This window comes from Ruditapes philippinarum, unplaced genomic scaffold, assembly GCF_026571515.1.
Source record: "Ruditapes philippinarum isolate M1 unplaced genomic scaffold, ASM2657151v2 ctg538_1_1_1_1, whole genome shotgun sequence".
NCBI lineage: Eukaryota > Metazoa > Mollusca > Bivalvia > Venerida > Veneridae > Ruditapes > Ruditapes philippinarum.
The window spans coordinates 173,964-187,830 of NW_026867197.1; the positions used below are offsets into that span (position 1 = coordinate 173,964).

At 32.6% G+C, this 13,867-nt stretch overlaps 1 long non-coding RNA gene across 1 annotated transcript; it reads right to left on the reverse strand.

Annotated features, from left to right (window-relative positions):
- Window positions 1-696: 696 nt before the first annotated feature.
- Window positions 697-3,551, reverse strand: LOC132735240 (uncharacterized). The gene is made up of 3 exons (XR_009626427.1): window positions 3,305-3,551; window positions 1,431-1,493; window positions 697-845 (listed from the first exon to the last, which is right to left on the reverse strand). It is a non-coding gene; the product is annotated as an uncharacterized LOC132735240 (long non-coding RNA).
- Between the last annotated feature and the right edge of the window lie 10,316 nt (window positions 3,552-13,867).

Genomic DNA, 13,867 nt, shown 5'->3' on the forward strand with positions numbered 1-13,867 from the left:
TAAAAGATCTTACCACAATGCGAGTATTCCCATGACTTAGACGACAAACATTTAAACGTGGCTGGAGTAGCGGTATACCCGTAATTACACTCAAGTATAGCTGTATCTTGATAAAGAGTGGCTCCTGGTAGAGAAAGAGTCGCAGTACCATTTGCAATTCCTGGTAATGAACCGCAACCTGAAAGGGTGTCAAATCTAGAAAATTAAAATCATCAGAGGTGAAACTTTATTGAATTTAACTTTAATAATGTTCACAAAGTACCATTATATCAAAAGTCATACTTAGATCACTATTTTGAAAACTGTTGTCATAACATATTCAATTATTAATAGTATAAATGAAGGTATCTGAATAAAAAAACTGATGAAGCTTATTAAATCGAAAGATGTTTAAATAACTGTGCTGGTTTTTCACATCAGATGCTATTGTTACAAAATGCAATATATCAAACATTAGTAACGAAAGAGTTATAGTTCTAAACCAGCTCGCTTCTTCCTTCTTAATTACATCCATCAAATGTGAAGTTTCCAGCTGAGTTCATTACCCACCCCACTGACATAAGCCATATGAGCGCTTGTATGTTTTTACAAGTAATTGATATATTTTATAAGTAAAAGGAAAACTGATATTACATAATTATTCAATATGTTGGTACAAAAAAAGACAGCCATACTAATTTTTGAACAATTTCCTGCTGACCATGTTGCATCAGACTGACACTCGACATGTGATATATTTGTTTCGTATCCTTCGTTACACGTGGCATTAGCTAGTGTCATATATGTTGAATTAGACGAGTTCAGCAATGTAGCAATTCCATTTTCTGTCGTAGGTTGACCACAATCTGAAATATAAAGTAACAATGAGAAGGTCACCATTGACAAGTCGTCTAACATGACAAAAATATCAATTCTACATGTTATGTTTTCATTAACCTAATACACGCACATCAGTCGTGAACAAATGATAATACTTGCACAATATTAGAACTGAGGTAAAAAGGATAAGTGGGTAAAATGGTGTTATATATATATGATTTTCAGTTTTGTCTATAGTTTAAGACTGGATTTGTTTCCATAAAATGGTTTGAAAATAAATATTTCGTGAGTGGCACGATTTTTTTTTCTCTTCTTTTTGTTAAATGCTTCTTCTTTAATTTTGATAATTGGCTGACTTTATAAGTAAGAAGCGCGACAGGGCACCTGTGGATATACGAAACAGTTTTATTGCAGTAAAACTGAGTTGTATGTTGGTTGGTTGGTTGCTGTTGTTGTTTGTTTGTTTGTTTGTTTGTTTTCTTAATATATAATTTTTGTCTGTTTCTGTGTTTGGTTTCCTCTTGTCGGAACTGGAGAGATGATTTTATCAATATATGTCTTACTCAAAAATTCGCACAGGATAAACTATGAAAACTTTGAACGTAATTTACCTATTAGGTCGCATGTCTTTTCTTCCCATTTTCCTTCAACATGACATTGGACAGTAGAGATATCTGCAAAGATATTTGCTTGTTAAAAAATAACGTAAAATAATCAGTTCATCTTGTTTAAAGTCATTTATAATGAATTTGTCCTGTAAAAAAGTAAAAGATAAACTTTCAAAGCAACGAGTTTCAAATACAAATGATAAAGTGAAACAATAGTACATGACACAAATGATAAAGTGAAACAATAGTACATGAATATCAATAATTCTCTTCAGTTTCTCTGCCTTCTTTATTTAATTTTCATTTCTTTGAACTTAGTTAGAAGGTACTGTTGATTTCTATTTTTTATATTACTTTGTATTGATTTTGTACTTTCATTATTATTTGGTATTTCTTTGAATTATTTACTTTTACGAGACTGGGAAAGTTTAAACTTTATTTGTATTACTTGGCATTCTATAATTTTACTATTTCTTGATATCAAGAGTATTTGGTAATTTTTAATTTTACTTTTTCTTGATATCAAGAGTATTTGGTACTCTTTAATTTTACTATTTCTTGATATCAAGATTATTTGGTACTCTTTAATTTTACTATTTCTTGATCCTATAACTACAAGTTTTTGGCATTCTTAATTTTACTGTTTCTGGGTATGAATCCTACTTTGCTTTCTTCAATGCAACTATTTTTAGTATCACTTTTCATTTTAATGCAACTATTATTTGGTGTATCACTTTGCATTTTAAGGCAACCATTTTTGGTGTAAGAGTACTTTTTTTAAAAATATTTTTCATTCTTTAGTGTATCTTTTTCTTGGTAGGACTTGGTGTTCTTTTTAACCAAACGTTATCATTTCTAGATTATTGTTTCATTTGTTATATACATGAACACATTCTAGACATTATGAAAAATATTCTTCTAGCACGGTTGGTCATATTTTTTGGTTAAAGATAATGTTTTAAAACAATTATGGAGAGAAAGATGTCTATCAGAATACAGTGTTCAATATAACTTTGTAGACCTACTTCCACTTATTACTTTTATGGGTCACTATGAACAAGCCCTTCCTTTTATACTGTCGATATATACTGTCTCGAAAATTTGTTTTCTAAAACATATCATTTTTGTTTTCATCTCTACATATGATATATAATGCAAACAATTAATACTCAACTACTTCAATTATTTAAAGTTCTGTCACAAATGGAAAATTTGTTAGTTCCATCTTCACAGGATAAAACGTGATTACATTAAAGCATTTGAAACTAGTGAATGAACTAGCTGACATATATTGAATTTCGTCAAAGGTTTTGGTAAATTATGATGAATAAATAAAATATGCATTAGAAAGATCGACCTGTACTGTAATAACAAAGGAAGCGTAACATATGTAAAGGCTGAGTTGGCTTTTTAATTGTCTTTCTTAATTATCCTTATTACTTTTTAAAGTCACTTTAATGATGGGAATTATATCCCATAACTGATTGATGTTGCAGTAATGTCAATTTTTATTGATTTGTTAATTGCTTACATGGATCTAACCTCATCTGACATGGTTTTATGCTTTTGTATAATTATTATATTATAGCAGAATGTAACTGTTTTATAACTTATCACACGGGACCGGATTCTTAGGGGGAACGACCGGAAATTTTTAATTTAATTCTTTTGATGAACCAGCAAAAACTTACTGAGATGATTAGATTGTTTCATAATTTATTCATGCCTTAGTCACTCTTTAATAAGTTCAAAATACCATAATGTATAATATTATGTAAGTCATTGGATCTAAATATAACGTTCTATATAACGTGTGAATATGTTATACCAATGACTTTCGTGACAAAAGAAGTAAATGAAATATTTTTGAACAATACCTGTATAAACACACTCAGCCTTTGAAAAGATATCCACAATTAAACATTTCAAAACTGGATTCTCGACAATATATCCAATATTGCAAACAACATAGGCTTCGTCCCCGGTATTTGCTAGTTCAATATTTCCATTATCAATTGATTCAACGTCACCACATCCTGTTAAATGGTGTACAAAAACGTAAGAAATTAATCATATGATCAAATTAGTCGCATTATGTAAGGAAAGAATGAAAAAGTAGCTTAAGTCACGCGTTACTCGCTTATGATTTCTGGAAGGAAGACAATAACAGATCCACCTAGCCGCATTATATAATGGTAACATAAACTAGAATGATAATTAAATCACAACATCCACCGCATTTAGTAGGGAAAACATTAAAAAAAAACACAAGAAACTTAAGTCATGTGATCATCCCAACATATTCAGTATGGAGATATAAAAAAACAAAACAAAAATAATAAGATATACTAAGTCGCATTATGTACATGAAGGTTCAAAATAAGAAAAGTCACAAGACCCACCCACCGCATTCATTAAGGAGACCTATAAAAACTAAAAGAAAAACTCCACCAAGGGATAAATACCGTAAACAAAAAAGAAAGAAATATTATTCACAAGATACACCGATGTACTCGTGGAAAACACTCGTGAGATCATTCATTCGTTTTAAGAAACGGAAACAATTGTGGTAAATCACAATATCCAGCCAGCCGTATAGGTGAAGCATTAAAAGGAGAACAAAATAAATCGCAATTTTTACTTGCATACAATCTGTAAGAGAGATATGAAAATACATTATTAAACAATAAGAATTGCTTATATTTTATACAATGAATTCGATGCTTTCAGAAACAATTATTCTAAAAGTATTCAGGTTGCTTGAAACACCAAGAGTAGAACGAAAAGTAACAAGAATCTGTCGTTCATTGGCTTCAAGATTGAAATAAATGTAGAGATAAACCATTATGACTTGAATATTTATTTACGTACTGATGTTTATACATCGTGGTGGGTATGATGGTAGACAACGCTGTTTCGGACTACAAGGACGTGATCCGCAGGGACCTGCAATTCCCTGAAAAAAAAACAAATATGATAATTTCGTTTTCAGCACTTTTGCTATTATTTGACTGCATATATATAGATATTATCTACGTCTGTTTCTGTTTCATATTCACATTTTATGTTTTTCTTTTTTATGTTTTTTTATTTATTACTTTTGTTTTTAACAACTAGAAGTACATTGAGAAGCATACTTTCCAAACCATTTCATTGTCTCAAAATGTAATTTTCCGCAAAATGACTGAATTCGCTCTAGTGAGAATTCATTATAAAGTTTGGTCAATTATTCCACCTCCAACGTTTCGAAGGGATAGACCCATCTTTATCAAGAAGTTTGCTGTTTATTTTCTTCTTTTTTTTCCTGTATTGATTTGTGGGTATCAGTGTTAGAAAAATGAAGATCAATATGTTATTTGGAAAATTAACAGTACGAGGTATGATAAAAATGTTCGTGATATACTTCTAGCCACTACACAGAAATTTACACACGATACGTCGATACTGATATACTGACCGAGTTACACGCGATTTTACACAGATTAAGTAACATAAAACACCCTTTGATCATAAGAGGGGTGTGTCATTTAGACCAAATGGAAAAATTTGAAATCAGTATTTGAAATCATATTAAGTACATGCACCTCTGTAAGAAAGGAATGTTCCCCAAGGAAATCATTGAAGACTTAATGAAAACACTTGAGAAGGAGTCTCCTACCTATATGTGAAGGAGACTCCTTCTCAAGTGTATCCATGAAAGCTTCATTGATTTCATTGGGGGGCATCCCTGTCTTACAGAGGAACTAAATGACGGCTCTGATTTCAAATTTTGTGAAAAAAATGGGCTGCTGAAAGAGGGACAGGGAGAGCATTGGGGATGATGAGCGGCCTAGGCGGCAAAGAGGCCAACAACGATGAAACTGCCGAAGCTGTGCATGATCTGGTCATGTGCGACAGAAGGCGAGACCTACGAAGCATTGTTAGGGAAGTGGGTATAAGCTTTGGTTCAGTTCAGGCAATTCTGACTGTCTATGGCATGTCAAAAATTTCCGCCAGATGGGTCCCCAGACATTTAACTGACGACCAGAAACGGACCAGGCGTGACATTTCAAGATATCTTTTTTCTCGCTACGAGGATGAAGTTGATTTTATCTACCGGATCGCAACTCAGGATTAAACATGGGTCCAGTTCTTCAATCCTGTAAAAAAACCAACAGCAACAGAGCATGGAGTGGAAGCACCCTGGCTCACCCACTCCGAAGAATATCAAGAGGGTGCCATCAGCAGGGAAGATGATGGGGCAAACTGACCCTTCGCGTTCTGCTCCTGCACGACAATGCGTCTACTCATACATCCCAAGTTGCAATGGCTGCCGAAACTGACTGCGGCTTTGAAATTCTTCCCCAACCCCCCATATTCGTCGACGTTTGGGAAGCAATGAAGGTGTCAAGGAGGCGATAAATGACTTCTTTGAGAACCAAAATAGAGAGTTCTATTTTGAAGGGTTAAAATAGTAGGAGCACAGGTAGGCAAAGTGCATTGATGTAAAGGGCAATTATATTTAAAAGGTAGACTCTGACGACCGGAAGTACATCGGGCCGAAAACGTTTTGATCAAGCTCATATATATAATCAGTTCAATGAAAACAAACCCTTTTCTTTAGCTCTCGACGTTCTGAGTATTCAGAAAAAAAAGACGTTTGAACTATATGCTTAACGGAATGTGACGTTAACGCGGAAATAAAAACTTGTCAAATAAAAACAGAATCTTTCATATATAAATACAACAATGCACAATATACATAGACTATTGATCTGCACATGTGATACAAAAATTCTCATGATAGAAAAAAAGGAAAATAAACAGCAAAATTAATAGCAAACACCTTGATAAAGAGGGGTTTAACCCATCGGAACGTTGAAGTTTGATACACTTTGTGAAATAGATAGTTATTTACTGTTTCAAAAATGGATGACCAAGCATAATTAAATATTCGGAACTTTCTGATTAAATTTCAATTATTTAACTATTGAAATATTTTGGCAATTAGAACATTTCATTTAATATGTTTTCATCATTCAAAACAATTATTTATAATATATTTAATGTTTGTTGTAATATTTAAAGGAACATTCGGAAACGAATATTTTGTTTTTCTTCAAAAAGGGCACACATGAATTGTAAAGCGTTTAAATAATAGTGTTAGAGCATGTTAGAAAAAAGTAGATTATTATTATTATTATTATTAAAAACGGCAAAAGACATCCATATGGCAAAAGCCGTCCATATGGCAAATACGCCGAAAATAACAGGCAGTGAAAGGGTTAATAGCCTTCAAATAATTTCAATATTACACAATTATCTAGAAATAAAAGCAATAACAACGAACCTGTGGCCACTCGGTGATATCGGAATAGATTGAGTGTACCTTCATCTCAAACTCTGCCGTTTGTACATCCGTACTGTCAGCATCATTCAGTTTGCAAGCGTTCGTCTGTCTGTCATAATCAAAAGATTTACAAGCCGTCAGGTAGAAACAAAATCTTGCACAATTATGGAGATCAGTTGTTGTCTCGTGAATCATGTGCTCTTTAAGACGAAGATTCAGGTGCTCTCGTTTTGACTGAAACGGATTACAAGTTCCAGTATATTCGCTTGCGATCTCCCTCAAATTAAAAATAAACAATATTGCTAAGGAAACGAAGTTATTTCTATGTTTTTTGTATTTCATTTTTATCTTTTATATCTATTTATCACTGAAATTCAATTAAATTGTTTTCTTGCTTATTTTTTATCAGATATTTAGAATATATTCATCCTATCTTCATCTCCATTACATAATCATATCTTTAATGCGCGACTCATCAACTTTGCTCATTTTTATACCCCAGTTCTCAACCACATTAATATTTAATGAACATGACACCCTTTAATTTCATAATCTATAAAGTTGTACTTGACTTACAACATCGTTAGTCACAAATGACAAACTGCCGCCGGGCGGCGTCTGTTTTTCCAAACAAAACGATTGTTTTTTTTATACAAAAACACCGTCCGATTATAAATGCACCTGGACGGACATCGCCCGGGCTCCGCCCGGATATCGACCGTCGCGCGAATACACACCAGTTAGCGAACGCGTATCGCCCGGTTCGCGGACGATTCATGCACAGGCAACGAGCGGACATCGTTTTGTCGTACAGCAATCGCGCGGGTTTATTTTGTTATAATTACGGCTTTTAATTTTTGTAGTTGTCTATTAATGTATCTGTGAATTCTTTCGGATTTAACATAAACTTAATTGTCGAGCAAGAACGTCTACGCGGATTAGTATTTAGGTAAAGGCAAAATACAATTGTTGCAATTTTTGCTTGGTCTTCATCTTGTCTCTATCAACTGCCTTCTTTGCTGGCATATTGACCACTGACTGATTTTTAAAAGAATATCATAAAATGCCAAGCCTTTACCGCCCGGCGCCCACGCGGCGACCGTCCGATCCATTTATAAATCGCACAGACGCCGTCCGGACATCGGGCGGCGACCGCCCGGTCTTTAAATGCTGTCTGTAACATCAATTCGGCAAAAAATCGCCCGGCGACAGTTTCATTCATGACCACGCAAGGTATCAGATTTAAAATCGCCCGGCGTTCGCGAAATCGTCAAAACCGCCGATTTTGTAAAAATCGTTAAATCGGGCGGCGGCCGTTTTATTTGTGACCTAGGCATAAGTATCGGAAATACATTTATTTACTTGAAACTTTATTGGTGAATAAAACGTAATGCAAAGTGATGCATTGCAAACCAATTACAACACTACTCTTCATAATTCTTTTCGTTCTTGCCCTTCGTTATTTTTCACGCCCAAAGGCCCATTTTGCCCCAGAAATGCTTTTATTTTGTTTGCCAAAACTTTTTATATTTGGCAACACATGTTACGAATGCGATCCCAATTGTAAAAGGTGTTACTTTTATATTCCGTTACAAATGTGGACCAACAAAAATTACATTATTTAAAATAATTCATTGCAATTGCGAGAATAATGTCGCAATATCACACAAGAAAGTTTTTTTTTTTGTTAATTGATCGTAAATATACCCTGAACATTAGAATTATTTTTTTATAATGATATGTCATTAACGTGGGATAACCAATCTTGAGCTTTGGTCTCCTTGTTTATATCATATGAACGCAATGAAAGACAATCCGGCATTTTAAAGTTATATAACTTACACTTTGCTTGAAAACATCATGCATGCATTTACGCTAGCTGCAACAAATTTCTACCTCGTCTAATTCCACTGTTTCAGCAGGGTATTAAAGAAATAAGATGAATGAGAATGTAGTATTTTTAATACAAAATAAATATGTTAATTTCTCCCCCCGTTAATTTCTCCCCCCGTTAACACTCATTTCGGGAGGAAATATAAAAAAAATATATTTTTTTAAATGCAACAATCGCCTAGTGACTTTAGTTATATTAGCTGACCACATTTTATCCTTGAGTAATACTACCTGTCAATGTTGTTCCAATATACTAGTTATAAACGCTTTTGTTTCAAATCGAAAATATAACTGTGAGGCCTTAAATTTAAACATGCAATCAACGTGTTTTGAAATAAAACAATGTAAATACATGTACAGTTTTGTCCAGTCAATAAAGATTTTTCAAAGGTTATCCAGTAGACACTTCATTTTAAACAATTTGCATATAAAAGGGCCATAAACTATTATCATGAGTCGCTTATAAATTTTAAAAATGTTTTCCGTCCATTTTTTCTCGTTTAGGGGACACGCTTTCTTTTACTTGGGGATCTAACGCCGCTTTTCATAAAATGGTACTGACGTGTCATGTTGAATTAAGGTTCCATGATGACCGCCATATGAACACATCTGCGGATGTTTCTAAAATCAAACTTTCACAAGATTCGTGTTTAAATGCTGAATTTTGCTGAAGCCGGTGTTAGGGGCGTAGACAGTAACTTGCATTTTCCAGTCACGTACATGAACAGGCTCAATCAAACCGAGCCTGCAACATTTTCAATTTTGTCGCTTTGGGCGTTCTTGAGGGATTCCGTTATACTCTATTTTAATATATCATACGCGTAATTGCATATCAAATATCTACCTACTCAATTATTAAATCTTTATCATTTTAGCCAAGTGTTTAGCTTATATACTAATTAGTAAATTGTGAAAACTTTTCATTGAGTTTTGATATTATAGATTTTAAATGAATATAATCCATCATGTCTTTACCGGAACCATTTCTCAATAAATTAACCCCAATCACATCATTGTGTTCAACAATAACCTGTACATTGATAAAGTGCAATCATAAGACAAATATGATCTGTATCAAAGAAGTCTTGCAAAATATTAACGAATCGTCTGCGGACATACGGATGAACAACGCCATTAAATACTACGTTACAAAAAATATAGTCATAGAATCGGATATAAAGACAATGTATGTTTGTTACGAAAGACAAAGAGGTTGTTTATTTATACTCTTCTCGCAAAATTAGGGGAAAAAATAAAATAAACCCTACAAACACAGTCGATTCAAGCTGAACTGAGTGTGTCATGTATAAAAGGCAGAAATAAGTAACTTGAACTGTACTCTGGTGAATTCAAAATGACTTACTGTCGTGATTCGGAGTGACAACTACCAACACCGCCATCTTTTTAAAAAGTTTCTACAAACAAGACTCGACAAGTAAGGACCCCGATTGGGACTCAGCCAACAAACTATGTCAAAGTAATAAAATTACGACGACGATGATGTGGTGATGTACATATGATTTTTACTAACTGAACTTTGTCAGTGAAGAATATCGTCTGTAAAAGTTCAGTGATGTTTGTCAGATAAATTAGGTAATTTTATGATAAACTAAACTGAAGTTCTTCAAGCAATCATGGCATACTGTCATTTATATTTGTCAAATTCAAACATGAATTTGAAATAGAAAATTCTTTCAGTTATATATGTACAATAATTACAAAATTACTATTTCACAGATCAGATAATATGCTAATAACTAAGCTATTGTAATTGGCGTTTTGTAACCAATTTTATATATGATTGACAATTTGTACCAGTTATACTTGGTTGTAAACTATCGGCAGTAAAGATAAAAGTCTTTTACGCTGTATGTTTGACGATGACCATATAATGAAAAGTTTACAGATTCTGTTTTTATTATTATTATTATCATTATTATTATTATTATTATTATTATTATTATTATAATTATTATGAATGTTGCTATATGTGTGTAATTCTGTTTATATTTTAATGATGAGAAAACTCATGTAGCGTACTGCGTTATCAAAACTTGTTTTTCTACATGTATGTACGTAAACATGTTTCTTTGGTAACTACCACTTAACTATCATTTAATTTTGTATTCGTATGTTTAAACCATATCATAATTAAAAAAAGTAACTGTATAACTGAAACAAATTAATCTGACCTTTATGGCTTATCTTAGCGTAATTACGCGACTGATTTACTATTTATATTTATCTGCGGATATGCACGTAGATTTTAGTCGATAATTTTCTAGACCATGTCCAATCCAATTCCAAAACATTTCTTTAATTCACAGCAATTACTGAAAAACAATTATTCCGGTCTATTATTCTGGTATTCATGAATACTTAAAGCAATAATCACCTGAGGACTATCGAAGTCTGCCTAGCGACAGGTCATTTAGCCCCTACGAAAAACAGAAGTATTTGACATTAATAAAGAAAGGCATGGTGGATCCAAATTCAGGACACAATGAATTGAAAATGAGAATGTATACTAATTAAAAGGTGAGAGAAAAAAGTATGTCGGCGGTATGATTGAAGAAACAACCAATTATTTCACAGATATCACCATTAAGCAGCATTATTGTTCCGTTACGGACATAATCATAAAGCCGTGATGTATAACATCTCTGTTGTCAAGTAGTTTGTGGTTATGAGGGAACAAAATAATGTTACATCTTGGCCCACATGGTTTTGGTTTTTGTAGATCATTTGGGATTAGAAATACATTTCGCGCCACAAATAAACAGGGTATGTCAACGTCCAACAACTAATAAATTTTCAAGAAAATATGAATTTTTAAACATCTTTCTTTAGCATTTAATTCTTATTTTTTGTTTGTTTCTGGAGTCCAGAAACTAGAGAAAAATACCTCAGAGCGAAGTATCTAATTTTGAGTGTATTTATTGTCACCTTGAAATAACAATTTAAACAACCATGATGATTATAAATGATGAGGACAAATGATGATTATAAATGATGAAGGCAAATGATGAATATTAATGATGATTTAATATTATAAATGATGATTAAATATGATTATGATGATAATGATGATGATGATGATGATGATAAGAGATTGATGACAGTGATTATTGTGATGATTGTGATGAAGTAGAAGAAGAAAAAGACCATGGTGATGATAAATAATAATGAAAAATGATGATGATGATAATGATGATGATGAGTCATTGTTGTTATTTTGATAATTGCTACTTCACAGCTATGAAATGTCATGCATTCGCAAAATTATAATTGGATATAAATATGGAATTTCAAAATGCAATTGAAATGGTAATAATTTATTAAAGTGAATTATATCCATAAAAAGTTAACGCAATGTTCCATAGAAGTTTTCATCGTTCATTTATCAACAACCTTGAATAATTCATGAATTTCATCATTGTCGCAAGATAAGCCATCCAAAAATTAAACTGATTGCTTCACTTTCCATTAAATTGTGTTTTTGTTCTGTTTTCTTGCGACAATCAATAAGCGATGTATGATATATTGAAATCCGAGACAAGTGCATAACGTTCAAATTTCAATTACTCAGGTTATTTCATGTATGCATGTCAGCATGTTTTCATGTATTTTTTACTATCATAATACCTATTACATTTCTTTACCTTATATATGAGCAAAATCTCCTCTAGGATTGCTACGGTATCAGACTGACTGCAAATTTAATGATTTCTTTGTCAGCAACAGGACTATTATGTTAACGTTTGGTTGTAATATAAGGTTCTTGAATTTTAGTTAGATAATTGTTTGCGATACAAGCATTTCACACTATACATTCCCTGAATTTGAATCGAATTTGTTAAATTATTACTAAAAAGTGGATGACACGCAATATATTGAAACGGCTTTTTTTCCGGTAGTTCAGATTGAGTAATATATTAAAGATAATGAAATAACGAAATTTGATTTTTAGAGTAATGAATGCGTTACAAAGTTTCGTTTTATGTCCATACTATCATTATATGATCAAAATACTTCCCCTCTTACGCCAAAACTAATGGGTCTAGTGATGGAACTTTTGTTCAGTATATACCCCATAGCCTTGACAATTACAACAAGTTTTTTATGCAATCCTCTTGGGTTTTTTTTCCAGAATATTTAATGGGTAGAAGAGCATGCGTTGTTGTCGATCGAGACTCTTTTACATAATCTTGCTGATTTCAATCACTTGTCTTCTCATCAAACTAGCAAACAGAGGACAATAAGCAACTGACTAGCAGCACTTTGTTGTTTGTGAAAAGACTTTCCCTGTTTTCTAATGCGATATCATAAGCTTTGTCACATCTTTGGCGTTCCCGAAACTAACATTGATCAAAACATTTTAAAAGTTCTTAGTGTATTGCCTTCATACATGGCCACAACAACAATGGGGACAAGAACTTCAACTGGACTAGACTAACATTCACCTGCATTCATAAATGACCTTGACCTCCAAGGTCAAATGTCTACATTTTGCTACATTTGTACTGATTGTTTCTGCTAATGGATATAACTTTGTTATTTTTAAAATATATTGTCTTCAAACTTGAACAATGTTCTAGGATAAGACCTTCAAGCTAACAAGGCAGACATTGACCTTCACTCATTAATGACTTTGACCTTGAAGGTCAAATTATTGACCTTATAGCTTCTCTCTTTTTCTCTCATTTTTGCTTTTACTATAACTTTGATATTAACTAATGGATTGACTTCTTATTATGCGACATCAAGCTTTAGGATAAGACATTGGTGTTTGTCAAACTCAAATTGACCTTGGCTCATTTATTATCTGGACCATCTTAAAGGTTAAATTATTGAATTTTCACTGATTTTTGCTATAATTTACTATATTATTAACTTGGTTATTAACAAATGTATTATTTTTATACTTGGACAAAACAACCTTTTGGACAAGACTTTCTTAAAAGTTGAACGGACTATGATCCTGAGCTCTAAATGACCTCGACTGTGAGGGTCAAATTATTGAAATCTATTTAATTGTCATAATTTTTTTATTTATGTACGGATTTGATTTAAACTTAGACAAAGACAAAAAACTTGCAAACTAACAAACATATTGAATACTTTAGATGCGAACTTGACCTTTGCTTGACTTTAAACTTCAAGGTCAAATAAATAAAATTTTCTTGTGCATTCCTTTAGCAATGAGATTTGGACCATG